Raw genomic sequence first — 12,792 nt, 5'->3', positions numbered from 1 at the left:
GCTTGCTTCTTCTTTAATGGTAGTATTAACATGTTTCTAAAAATTACATGATAAGCATTGCTCTGACTAAAACTGCAACAATAAAGCTAATTGCATATTATTTCCAAGGTAACACTACCAAAAGAATAAAAATTCAGGAAAGAATATAGAACAACAACAAAAAAAATCCAACAGAGATAATTCAAATAAATGGACCTTAATGAGGGAGTTATATAAAGAATTGTGGAAAAGACTAAGTTAACTAACAAGCGATGCTGAGACACCAGACTTGGAACAGAAAGAAACTGTTAGCACCACTAGGGCTGATGGGGGAAGGGTAGGAAATGTGCTGTCACAGCCCAGTGACACGAGTCTTGAGGGACAGGTCAACCAGTAGGATCTGTAGTCATTGAGGGACAAAGATGGTGCCAGAAAAAAGGCAACAAAACAGGGAGAGAATAGGGGATTTTGTCCCAGATCTCTCTCTCCTCTAGTCTTTGATTTCCAGTCAGTTCTTCCATTGGCCAAACCTAAGAGAAAACCACTAACCAAGGAGACCAGGAAAGAAGGCCTGTAGGGGATGACTACCTTGAGCATAAGTGAGAGAGCAATTTATCTGTGGAAGCAATGTAGAATAACCACACCTAGGTACGTGACTAGCAGTCAATAAATAAAATGACATATCGCATCAGGCAAATCGACTAAAAAAGACCCCTTTAAAGTGTTGAAAAGCAAAAGATGTCACTTTGAGGACTAAGGTGCTCCTGACCCAAGCCATGCTATTCATGTGCATGCAAAAGTTGGATAATGAAAAAGGAAGATTGAAGAATTGATGCCTTTGCATTATGACGGTGGTGAAGAATGTTAAACATACCATGGACTTCCAGAAAAATGAAGCCCTGGTTGCACAGTGATTAAGAGCTTCTGCTGCTAACCAAAAGGTCAGCAGTTTGAATCCACCTGCCACTCCTTGGAAATCCTATGGGGCAGTTCTTCTCTTCCCTGTAGGGTCACTATGAGTCGGAATTGACTCAATGGCTATGGATTGGGCCAGAAGAGTGAACAAGTCTGTATGGGAAAAAGCATAGCCTGGAGAAGGAAATCATGCTTGGTAAGGTAGAGAGTCAGTGAAAAAGAGGAAGACCTTGATGGGATGGATTGACACAGTGGCTGCAACAATGGGCTCAAACATAACAATTGTGAGGATGGTGCAGAACTGGGTAGTGTTTCATTCTGTTGTATATAGGGTCACTATGAGTTGGAACCAACTCAATGGCACCTAACAACAATGACAAGGTACTAGGAAAAAGGAAACCAGAAATCTCAGGAGTCATCTCTGGACCAAATACCCAAAACCCAGATGTAGCTGTCAATTTTTAGCAGCTTCCAAGAGGTAGTTCCAGTGATGATTAGAATGTTTACCTCCCTGTGGTATCTACTCATGATCTTACTTTACCCCTAGTGAAAAACCCTTCTTTCATGGTGATGCTTTATCCTTCTGGGCTATGCATTATAATTTTCCCAGAAAGAAATTCAGAAGTTGAAGTAGACAAATTGACATTCATTTTATGGAATCTAGGTTGTACATTGGACTGCTCAGTCAGACTGGGGGAAGCCTGATTATTGAGAACCAACCATACCTGGTTATCTCAGTTGGAGCTAAAGAGCCCCGGCTATGATGATTACGTCAAGAGGCTACTGCCTCTCCTTTTTCCTTGAGGCTACTGCCTGTACATGGAATAACCATCTCAGGCATCTTTGCCCTATTTAGTCTCAAAATTCAAGGCTCCCTAGCCCCTTACCCTTATATTGTCATAATAGTTAAGGCTCTATTGAATATAATGCAGAAGCCATCACAGAGCTGATTCAAATCTCCATAGTGCCTAAGTCCTTGATAGTAGAGTAAGTAATTGTGAAGAACACCATGGCATTTGGTCTATTATACAATACCAACATCACTGTTTCTATCAGTCAGGTCACAGCAGGAAAAGGATACCATTCAGATGACACCATTGAAGAGAATTTAAATGAAGGGACCATTTCAAAGGTGTGTGTTGGGTTAAGGGAACTAACAGAGGATTTAAGACACCCAGAAATTTTTAACTGTGGGAAGCCATTACCACCCTTAAGGGAAGAGGAGCAACGTTGTTGGGGGGGTGGAGGTGGGCAGTGGATAATGTTACAAGAATCCTACGAGAGATGGAAGTCTACACAGTTACTTCCAAACAAGAGATGTAGGAACAAGGAAGGGAAGTTGAATTCTCCCACTTCTCTCTTCTAGTCTCTTGCTGACACCTCCCATTAGCCACACCTCACTCCTTGTCAGTGGAAAAGCTCAGGTAATGTGGTCCATAGAAGGAAGCCTGCCTGGGCACACAGCAAGACAGAGAAGAACAGATTGTGGGGTGGGGGGTGAGGAGGGGACTTAAGAGAAGGGAGCAAGTGGACAATAACCAACACTTGGATTGAGATCTGTCATGGATTGAATTATGTCCCCCAAAAAATGTGTGTTATCAATTTGGCTGGGCCATGATTCCTGGTATTGTGTGATTTTCCTATATGTTGTAAATCCTGCCTCTATAATGTTAATAAGGGAGGACGGGAGGCAGTTGTGTTAGTGAGACAGAACTCAGTCTACAAGATATTGTGTCCTGAGGCAATCTCTTGAGATATAAAAGACAAAAGGGAGCAGAGAGAAAGGGGGACCTCATACCACCAAGAAAGCAGTGCCAGGAGCAGAGCACGTCCTTTGGACCTGGGGTCCCTGTGCGGAGAAGCGCCTAGCCTGGGGAAATACTGATGAGAAGAAGGCCGACAGAGAGAGAAAGACTTCCCCTGGAGCTGATGCCCTGAATTTGGACTTTTAGCCTACTTTACTGTGAAGAAATAAATTTCTCTGTTAAAGCTATCCACTTGTGGTATTTCTGTTACAGCGGCACTAGATAACTAAGACAGGATCTTAGCTTTAACCAAGCCAAAAGATCTTGCAAGTTATATAACAAACGCCCAGTCAAACCTGAAAACAGCATCATAGTTTCCATTTTAGTGCTAGCACTGAATGGTTCAGGCACAGAAATACAAAGAATATAATTCATTTATGTAAAATTTTCTACATCAAATACTGTATATTATATATGCATGTATCCATTTCTGTCTTATCAGAAACCTCTTCCAAAAAATCTTAGGTAATAACTTAACTTTATTCCCTAAATTAACTCAAGTATAGTACATCATTTTGAAAGAGTGGGATTGTTACTGACAGAAATTATTTTAAATATAAATTGAGTACTATGATTTGATATCAAAGTACAGTGGCTAGTGATTTTCTATGTCCCTTTTTCCCACCTGTATAGTATACACAACATTATATGTCTCCTTTGCACTATAGCTTCATTACTTCTGTCACATCATAAGCAATATGATCAAAGAATGCCTCTATGATCAAATGCTTTAATTTTCTAAATTTGATATTTTAATAACTTTTTCATTTTACATCATGAACAGCAGAAATAAGCCATATTTTAGTGAATTGTTCTAAGAAGAAACATCACATTCCAAATAAAAATTTCATTGAATTATAGCCTTCATAAGGACAGCATCCCTACAGTCTAATCTTCAGATACAATTGTTGTCCTGCCTTTTGCTGTCTTGCTATTAAAGCCATATCTAATAAGGTTAACTCTTCCTTTGATATTATTTTGAAGTAAGCTGTTTACACAGTTTCCGTTTTAATGACTCCAGAGACCTTATGCTTCTGCTATTTTTAACAACTAGAACTCAAAGCAAAATATATTTTACATTTTAAATATTTACTTGAATCTTTTATAATTGGTAATTTTATAATCTCACATGCCTTCAGAGAAAAAAAAAAGCAGTAACATTTAAACATGTCTTTCCTTGAAACACAGTGAAACTGTTAATGGTTTCCACTTCAGGACAAGTCCACATTCATCTTTCCTCTTCCCACTCCAATCTCATTGAAAGGGTCTGCTTATGTTGTAGCACTGAAATACAGTACACAGAGTAACGTTGTATGATGATCCAGCAACTGAGTAATTTATGTAAGATAAAAACAAAAGAATCATATTGATGAACACCTAACTATAGATGAGTGGCCGATGACCCAATGCTGGTAGCAGAAGGGGCTTCTAGACATATTAAATTAATGCATCAATAAATAGATGTAATTGCATAATAGATGCTGCAGAAAACTGAATCAGTGACTTGGAATCCCATCTTGAGCCATTCTTTCAAAGCTTAAAAAGAATAGATAGAACGTATGGGAGAGAGCTTAAGAGACAAGAAAGATCAATCCGGAAGACAAAATATTTATTTATTAGAAGTACCAAGAGAAGAGAATGGTGGCAAAAATAAAAATAAATTTCTTAAGCTACAAATAAACTTCAGTTATTAGGACAAAGTAGCTCACCAAATACTAGGAAGAGAGCATGGATTGCATGACAGAGAATCAATAAAGAAACAAAAATAAAAAATTTCCTGAGCTGAAAATAGACTTCAGTCATTAAGGGAAAACTACCCACCAGGTTGCTGAACAGGAATATTAAAGCAAATACATATATAAACATCTCCTTATCAAAATTCTATAAAGAGAAAAATCCAATTTTCTAGATAGGAAACAAAAATTTACCTAGAAGAGTAGATATTTAAGCAGATATCAGATTTTCTCAACTGTAATTAGAAATACTAGGAAACAATTTTGACAGGAGAATGTGTCTTCAAATGTATAGATTTAATACATGTTTTTATGCTAAGACATAAAAGTAATGTTATAAAAATAAAAATCTTATGTTTATGTTAAGAATGTTTTCCAATTACCTTCTCTGACATAAATAGATTAGACTGAGTTAAAGATTTACAGTTCTTCCCATAAAGAAATTATTTTGATTTTTCCCCGCTTGGATAAAGATTATTAATTATCTTGGACTTTCCAAGATGTAGACTATAACACCATAATAATAATAATAAAACTGTACTATGAAGGAACTCCAAAAGCACAGTGAAAAACATAACTAGATCTTAAAATAGAAATAAGCGTACTTCATCATATTCATAAGCTCAGATAGTAGGATTGGCTTACAATTGCTAACAAATCTTGTGTGTTAATAAAAAAATACATATTTAATAAATAGAACCTGATTTATATTAACCATCATGTGGGGAAGTATGAAATAACCAAAAAAAAAATTGAAATAATGTAGTATATTTATATATAAATCTTCACAGTTATCAAGAGCATTCTCCTTATATTTCCCATTCCTCTAATAATCCCAAGGAATCATTTCCACTCTCCTGGGAATCCCCTTCTCTTATTATCAATAACAAAGCAAAAGACATGGCTAGTGGATAATCACATTTCCTGAGATTTTTTCCTCTTGCAGCTGATGTGCTTCACCCTCTTTTATACTTCCTAAGTCACAAAAAGTTCTCAGACATATTATTCATCGGTTATTTCCATCTATTTAGACTTTAGGGAAACGGCTATTTATTATTAGATCATTTGGAGAATATATCATTTCAGAATGTTGATTTTATATCACATATATTATCATCTCACTAGAAATAGTATGGGTATAAAAATAATTTGTACCAGTATGAATGTCAATGCAAACAAAGAAGAAAAGTCTTTCATATTACACAAATGTTAGCTCTTCAAATCAAATGACATATGAATTTTACTTATTCTACTTTCCTACAAGTACAGCTATTATACTGAATAAAACGCATTTCACGTATCATGCTCAATAATTTTTTAGCTTTGTCTCTCTCTCACACACACACACAATTTGCAAATTAGCACTCATCTTAATTTATAATTTTCAATTCTACTGAGTTAATTAACACACACCCACACTCATATACACAATCCTGAAATAACTGCATATACACTAGTGTCACTATTACTCCAGGCATCCTGATGTGAGATGACTGAATGAAAGAATCCATTGTTTTACAGAGGCAGTCTAAACATTTAGGTGAAAGTTACACTATAAAACTAATACTATATAGAAAATAGTTTTCCATCTATACTGCTCCTGTGATCATTTTAGGTAGACAACCTAAACATCAATCCATGTTTCTTTTCTTTATATATTTTTAAGTGTTTCCTAGAACACTTCTTTGAACCAACCTTCAGGTAAGAACCTCATGCTTCTCGACTGTTTCATCTGATCATTGAAAACCCACTGAGTTTGGCCTTTGTTGTCTTTCCAGTAGAAAGTAAGTCTCACATTCCTACACAGTGACAGTTGTAGTCTGTATCAGATTCCTTTCACTATCTTCTGAGGTAAGGGGAGAGGTCACCAGGTGTACATTTCCTATTCTATATTGTTTTAAAGCTTCCCTTGCTTGTAACAAATACTTTCCTATCTTTTAGCTTCTGTGGTAGCACTGAATCTCTTGAGATTTCTTTGAAAGAGGTAGTATCAGATTAAAATAAGTTCTTCTTTCAGTGTCTTCTCTGAAAAGAAGTGAAAAGACTTAGATGGTGAATATCATATTGTTTCCCTGATAACATCACCCTTAATGCTGAAGTAGCATAAGCAATCTTTTCACATATCCAGCACATGCCATGTGCTGTTTTCTAAGGTCAACAGCTCAAAGCAGCTGCCCCTGTTTTAATATCAAAGCAGAAGATCCCATAATCTATGCGTCAGAAGCCGTTCCTTTTAGTTACAATAAATTATGATGGGGGGGATTATAAAGATAATTCAACGCACCATCCTTCCTGTTCCTGATTGAAATAAACACTTAGAAATGCATTTTATATTTTGGAGAAAAAACAAAACAAAACTCGTTTTCTCAAAGCACGTGTGCCAAAGGCTTCCGTAGTGTCTTTAGAGAAAAGGTGTTGCCACTTTTTGAAAGGTGTGACTTGATACCAGGAAATAGAATAAACCGTGGAAGTTTTAGCCATCTAAATATATTTTGTCCATCTAAGGTGGTTCTGGAAACCCTGGTAGCATAGCGGTTAAGCGCTACAGCTGCTAACCTAAAAGGCAGGCAGGCAGTTCAAATCCACCAGGTGCTCCTTGGAAACCCAATAGGGCAGTTCTAGTTTGTCCTATAGGGTTGCCGTGAGTCAGAATTGACTCAATGACAATGGGTTTGGTTTTTTATGGCTTAAGGTGGCTCTTCCTCTGGATACTGAACATCCACAAGATAAGTAGACGAAGGTAATTTCTAGCATGGAAAAGAGATTGCCTTAGCAGACAACCTAAGATCCAGTTTTCTTTTCTTTGTATGTTTTAAAGTTTTCCCAGAGATGTACTTCTCTCATTTAAAAAATAACCAGTGAGCAACTATTATGTGTCAGGCATTGTGCTGCACATTGAAGGCTTAATGTGAACAGAGGCAGAAATAACCCCTTTTACAAGAAGATCATTGGTGCACAGTGACCACTACACTCTGTCAGGGTACTCTTATGAGGCAGTGCTAGACATGACCCATGATCCCTGGGACACACCCAATTTTCACAGCGAAGTCCATCTAAATGTATCGGGCTTAATGGCTGGGAATTCTGGTATCAAGAGACTTCAGTAAAAAAATTGAAATGTAAATTTTGGAAGCTTCTTTCTCCCCCAAAACTGCCTGTCAGACGATTTCTATAAAACTCTAGCAGGTCCCAGAAACCAGAGATAAACAATGTTCCCATGAGACCCATAAATTATTAGAAACACTAAAGGAAACGGCCAAGTTTCCAAAAGCTACATATTTTCCTAAGCTTTATCTGAAATTCTGGTCATACCATGAGCCCAGTTGGAAAATAAAAAATAACCTATACATGAACCTTCAGTGTTACAGTGGTTTAATATTTCTAATAGGATTCATAGACAAGACTAAATTTTGTTTTTAAAATGTGTATGTGGAGATGAACCACTGCTACTTTAATCTACTTTAAAGATAAACTTTGAATGTAAAGTACCAATTTTGATTTCTCTCCCTTATGTTAGCACAACACACTGGGCTTCCCCTCTTTTCCATACTGTCTTAAAATGGCCTGTTTTCCTGTCTATTTCTCCCAAAATCCAACATCTTCATGAGGACAAGATAGATTAGATAGATAGATAGATAGATAGATAGATAGGTAGATACGTAGGTAGATAGATAGACAGACAGACAGCTGCCATCAAGTTGACTGCTACTCATGGTGATCCTATGTACAATATAACAAAATGTTGCCCTGTCCTGCACCACCTTCACAATCGCCAGCACACTGGAGTTCATCTTTGTGGCTACTGTGCCACTCCAACTCATTGAGTCTCCCTCACCGTCACTGGCCCTCTCCTTCACCAAACATGACGCCCTTCTCCAACGATTGATCCTTCCTGATTATGTGTCCAAAGCAAGTGAGTTGGACAATGTTCTGTTGTGATCCATAAGGTTTCCATTGGCTAATTTTCAGAAATAGATCCCCAGGCCTTTCTTCCTAGGCTGTTTTTAGTCTGGAAGCTCCCCTGAAACTTTTCCACCATGGATGACCCTGCTGGTATTTGAAATACCGGTGGTATAGCTTCCACTATCATAGTAACACACAAGCCACCACAGTATAACAAACTGACATACAGCTTGTAGAATGAGGACAAGGTCCGTGTCTATCCTGTCCACCATTGTATATCCCAGGGCCCAACACAGTACCTGGAAAATATGAGGTACTGGCAAATATTTTTGAAGAAAAGAATAAACAGTAAATTAATGTGTACTTTAAATTTAAAAAATCATTATGTAAGTATGAGTATCTTACTCAAATAAATTTTATTTGTGTTCATTTTTAATTTTCATATCTATTAAATAGTAAAGTCAAAGTAGTTAATGCTAAGAGCATGAGTGTGGGTCAGACCTCCTAGATCAAATCTCAATTCCATCAGTGACTTCAAGTTACCTCAGGTTACTTCTCTGTAGCTCAATTTCCTCATTTGTTAAATATGATCTTCCTGTTAGAGTAGTTGTGGGGATAATATAAGAGAATTACTGTAAAGTATGTAGCATAATTCTTACGTTAGCTGCTATTTTTTTTTTGCCACTGCTGTTTTCATTAGCAAAAGCAATCATGTAAAAAAGCAGCACCCCCTCCCCCCACAGGTGGAGCCAGTGGATCATCATTTAGTGCCACAAACCGAAAGCTTCCATGTTCAATGTTTTTTTCTTTACATGTAAGTAAAGCAGACATATTTAGGCCAGGGTCTCACTGAGGGGGAGCTGTCTTATCATCTTCCAGAGTAAATGAAATATTCTATAAACGTGCAAATGGCCCTAAATAAACCTAAAGTCTAAAGTTTATTGGTGTAAAATTAAATTCTTATTTGCCAAATGCCTGGTTTGATGAGTTGGCTTCTAAAGATTATTATTAGCTCAAGATTTTTAACGATACAGTTCACAAAACAATACAAGGTCATATGAAGAGAGTTATTACCTCCTTGTTAACGTCGGCAGTTACTTTGTCTCTTTTGCTTAGAGAATTGGTCATAGTTTGTTTATAATTTTGGCCCAAAATCATTATTCTTCATGGATTTAAGCTGAATAATGGAAAATAATTCTCCTCACAGCATATAACAACACTAATACACTAACTACAGTAAGATTAAGTCAGGCAGTCTTTAATTCTACCAAGTGTGTAATGGAAACTGCCTCAGATTGTGTACACTATAACCAATGCTGATCTTGAGAAGCACTATTTCCAACCCTTAGTGGGAATCCAGAAAGCAGCTCCCTTCATCATGGTGAGCTCTCTTCTCGCTAGTTGGAAGGCTGTTCTGGTGGGTTGACCTAGCATCCTGGAAATCATGGTGTGTCCTCAGGCAAATGTGCAAACTCTTACAATGACTAATTGACTTATAATGCAGATTCGGGCTTCATTGTTACATACTTCGTTAATGAAAATGATCAAACAATACATTGACAAGCTAGGGCACCTATGATATCTTTGTGTCTCCTTCAGAATTTTGCTGCTTCTGGTACAATAAGGGGTAGAAGAACATTACATAAATGTGTACTTTGGGACCTGGGAGAACTTCATTTCCTAGAGCAGTTGACTGTGTGTGAAATGGGTGCACGTGTGACAGATGACACTCTCGGGAAATAGCTTCTGATGGATAGGATATAATTGTCTTAACATCACAGAGATGCACAAATGGTCAAACTTAGAAGTAGCATTATTGGCTTTATGTAAAAAAGGAAGCATTTTTAACCTAAAAACAGCTGCTGTTTTTAGGCTTTTCACATTTAGAGATTTTACCTCAAACTAGCACAGCCTATGCCCAAAAGCAGGCATATCATTTCTTTCTGTTGTCTACTCAGATGAAGTTGCTGGTTTAGAAGTAGCATAGGCTTTACTAGAACCAATATTGCTCCACTCCATTTTTCTAGCTCCGTTCCAAATTTCTGAATAAGCTATCTACAGAACCTCAAAAGAAACAAAATAGTATTTATTTTAACTGGAAAACAGTATGCTATATATAATATACTTTCCTTCAAGGCTGGCACTTGTGTAATATCAGTGCAGGTAGACTTTCCAGAGGGTAGTTTAACAAGTCCATTATCTGGAAAATTTATACAAAAGAGAAAATCATTGTGTGCAGATATATGAACAAAGATGTTGAAAAGTTTTGTTTTTTTTAAATCTAAACATCTATGTTGTTGTTGTTAGTTACCTCAAGTCTATTTCAACTCATAGCGAAGCAATGCGACAGAGTAGAACATACAGTTTTCTAGGCTGTAATCTTTACAGGATCAGATAGATAGGTCTTTCTCCTATGGAACCCCTGGGTGAGTTTGAACCACCAACCTGTTGGTTAGCAGCCCAGTGCTTGGTTAAATTAAAAATTTAACGAAACCTATGAGTCGGAAACAACTTGATGGCAATGGGTTTGGTTTTATTTTGTATGCTTTGCTCAAGGCTTCAGGATTTTTAATCTATTATGATCTTATATATATTTAACTTTTTTTTTTACTTGATTTCATACAGCACTTTGTTTTTTTATTGTGCTTTCGGTGAAAGTTTACAGCTCAAGTTAATTTCTCATTCAAAAATTTATACACATATTGTTTTTCAACAAAGGTTGCAATCCCCATAATGTGACCACACACTTGCCCTTTCCATTCTGGGCTCTTTGTGCCCATTTGTCCAATTCCTGTCCCTTTCTGTCTTCTCGTCCTGCTTTTGAACAGGAGCTGCCCATTTGGTCTTGTATACTTGATTCCTTACATGTGCTATTTGTTTTATAGGCCTGTCTAATCTTTGTCTGAAAAGTGAGCTTTGGGAATGGTTTTGGTTCTAGGTTAGCAGTGTCCAAGGGTCATAGTTTCAGGAGTTCCTCCAGTCTGTCAGACCAGTAAGTCTGGTCTTATTACATGAATTTGAATTCTGTTCTATATTTTTCTCCCACAATGTCTGGGACTCTCTGTTGTGATCCCTATTAGGGCATTTGTTGGTGATAGCCGGGCACCATCTACTTCTTCTGATCTCAGGCTGGTGGATTCTCTGGCTTGTGTGGTTCTATAGCCCTTTGGGCTAATATTTTCCTTGTATCTTTGTTGTTCTTCATTCTCCTTTGCTCCAGGTAGGATGGGACCAATAGACATATCTTAGATAGCTGCTCACAAGCTTTTAAGACCCCAGACACTACTCACCAAAGTCAGATATAAAACATTTTCTTTATGAACTGTGTTGTGCCAATTGACCTAGATGTCCCCCAAGACTATAGTTTCCAGTCCCCATATATTTAACATTTATAATGAGTATGTCTTTATCATCCAATCAGAAATGTATATAGTTTATGTGCTTGGCTGTTAACCAAAAGGTTGGCAGTTTGAGTCTGGTCAGAAGTACCTTGGAAGAAAAGCCTGGCAATCTAGTTCTGAAAAATCAGCCACTGAAAACCCAACAAAGCACAGTTCTACTCTGACACACGTGGTGTCACTATGCATCAGGGTCAACTCAATGGCAGCTAATTTGGTTTTAAAGAATAAGCAATATACGAAAAATAAAGAGTGAGAGAAAGCAAGCAAAATAGCAATGTTTCTGGAAGGATAGTAACTAAAATGTTAACTTACAATTGTTTTTATGTTTTAATTATATAAACACTATAATGTTTAAATTAAATTATTATCAATTATATATAAAGAAGAGCACTGAGAGATGAAACTAGAAATGAGATGAGGGAGACTATATAGAATGTCACTGGCCTTCATGAAGATGTTGTCTTTTACTCTGAGTAAGCCCTTGGAAGTAATATTATGCTGAAGATCATTCAAAAACAGCTGCAGCAGTACATTGACAGGGAAGTAGCAGAAATTCTAGCTAAATTCAAGAGAAGACATGGAATGAGGAACGTCATTGCTGATGTCAGATGGATCTTGGCCGAAAGTAGAGAATACCAGAAAGATGTTTACCTGTTTAAAGGTATTTGATTTTGTGGATCATAACAAATTACGGATAACATTTCAAAAATGGAAATTCCAGAATACTTAATGGTGTTCATGCATCACCTGTAGGTGGACTAAGAGGCAGTCGTTCAAACAGAACATGGGGATACTTCATGGTTTAAAATCAAGAAATGTGTGCAAAAGGGTTGTATCCTTTCATCATACTTATTCAATCTGAATGCTGAGCAAATAACCCAAGAAACCGGAGTATATAAAGAAGAATGTGGTATCAGGTTTTTGTTTTTTTTTTTAATTTTTTATTGTAATTCAGGTGAAGGCTTACAGAACAAATAGTTTCTCAGGAAACAGTAGTACACATGTTTTATGACATTGGTTAACAACCCCACAACATATTAACCCTCTAACTTCTCA

The sequence above is a fragment of the Trichechus manatus genome, unplaced genomic scaffold (assembly GCF_000243295.1).
Source record: "Trichechus manatus latirostris isolate Lorelei unplaced genomic scaffold, TriManLat1.0 scaffold00241, whole genome shotgun sequence".
Taxonomy (NCBI): Eukaryota; Metazoa; Chordata; class Mammalia; order Sirenia; family Trichechidae; genus Trichechus; species Trichechus manatus.
The sequence above is the reverse complement of the archived record's forward strand: the minus strand, read 5'-3'. Positions refer to the sequence as shown.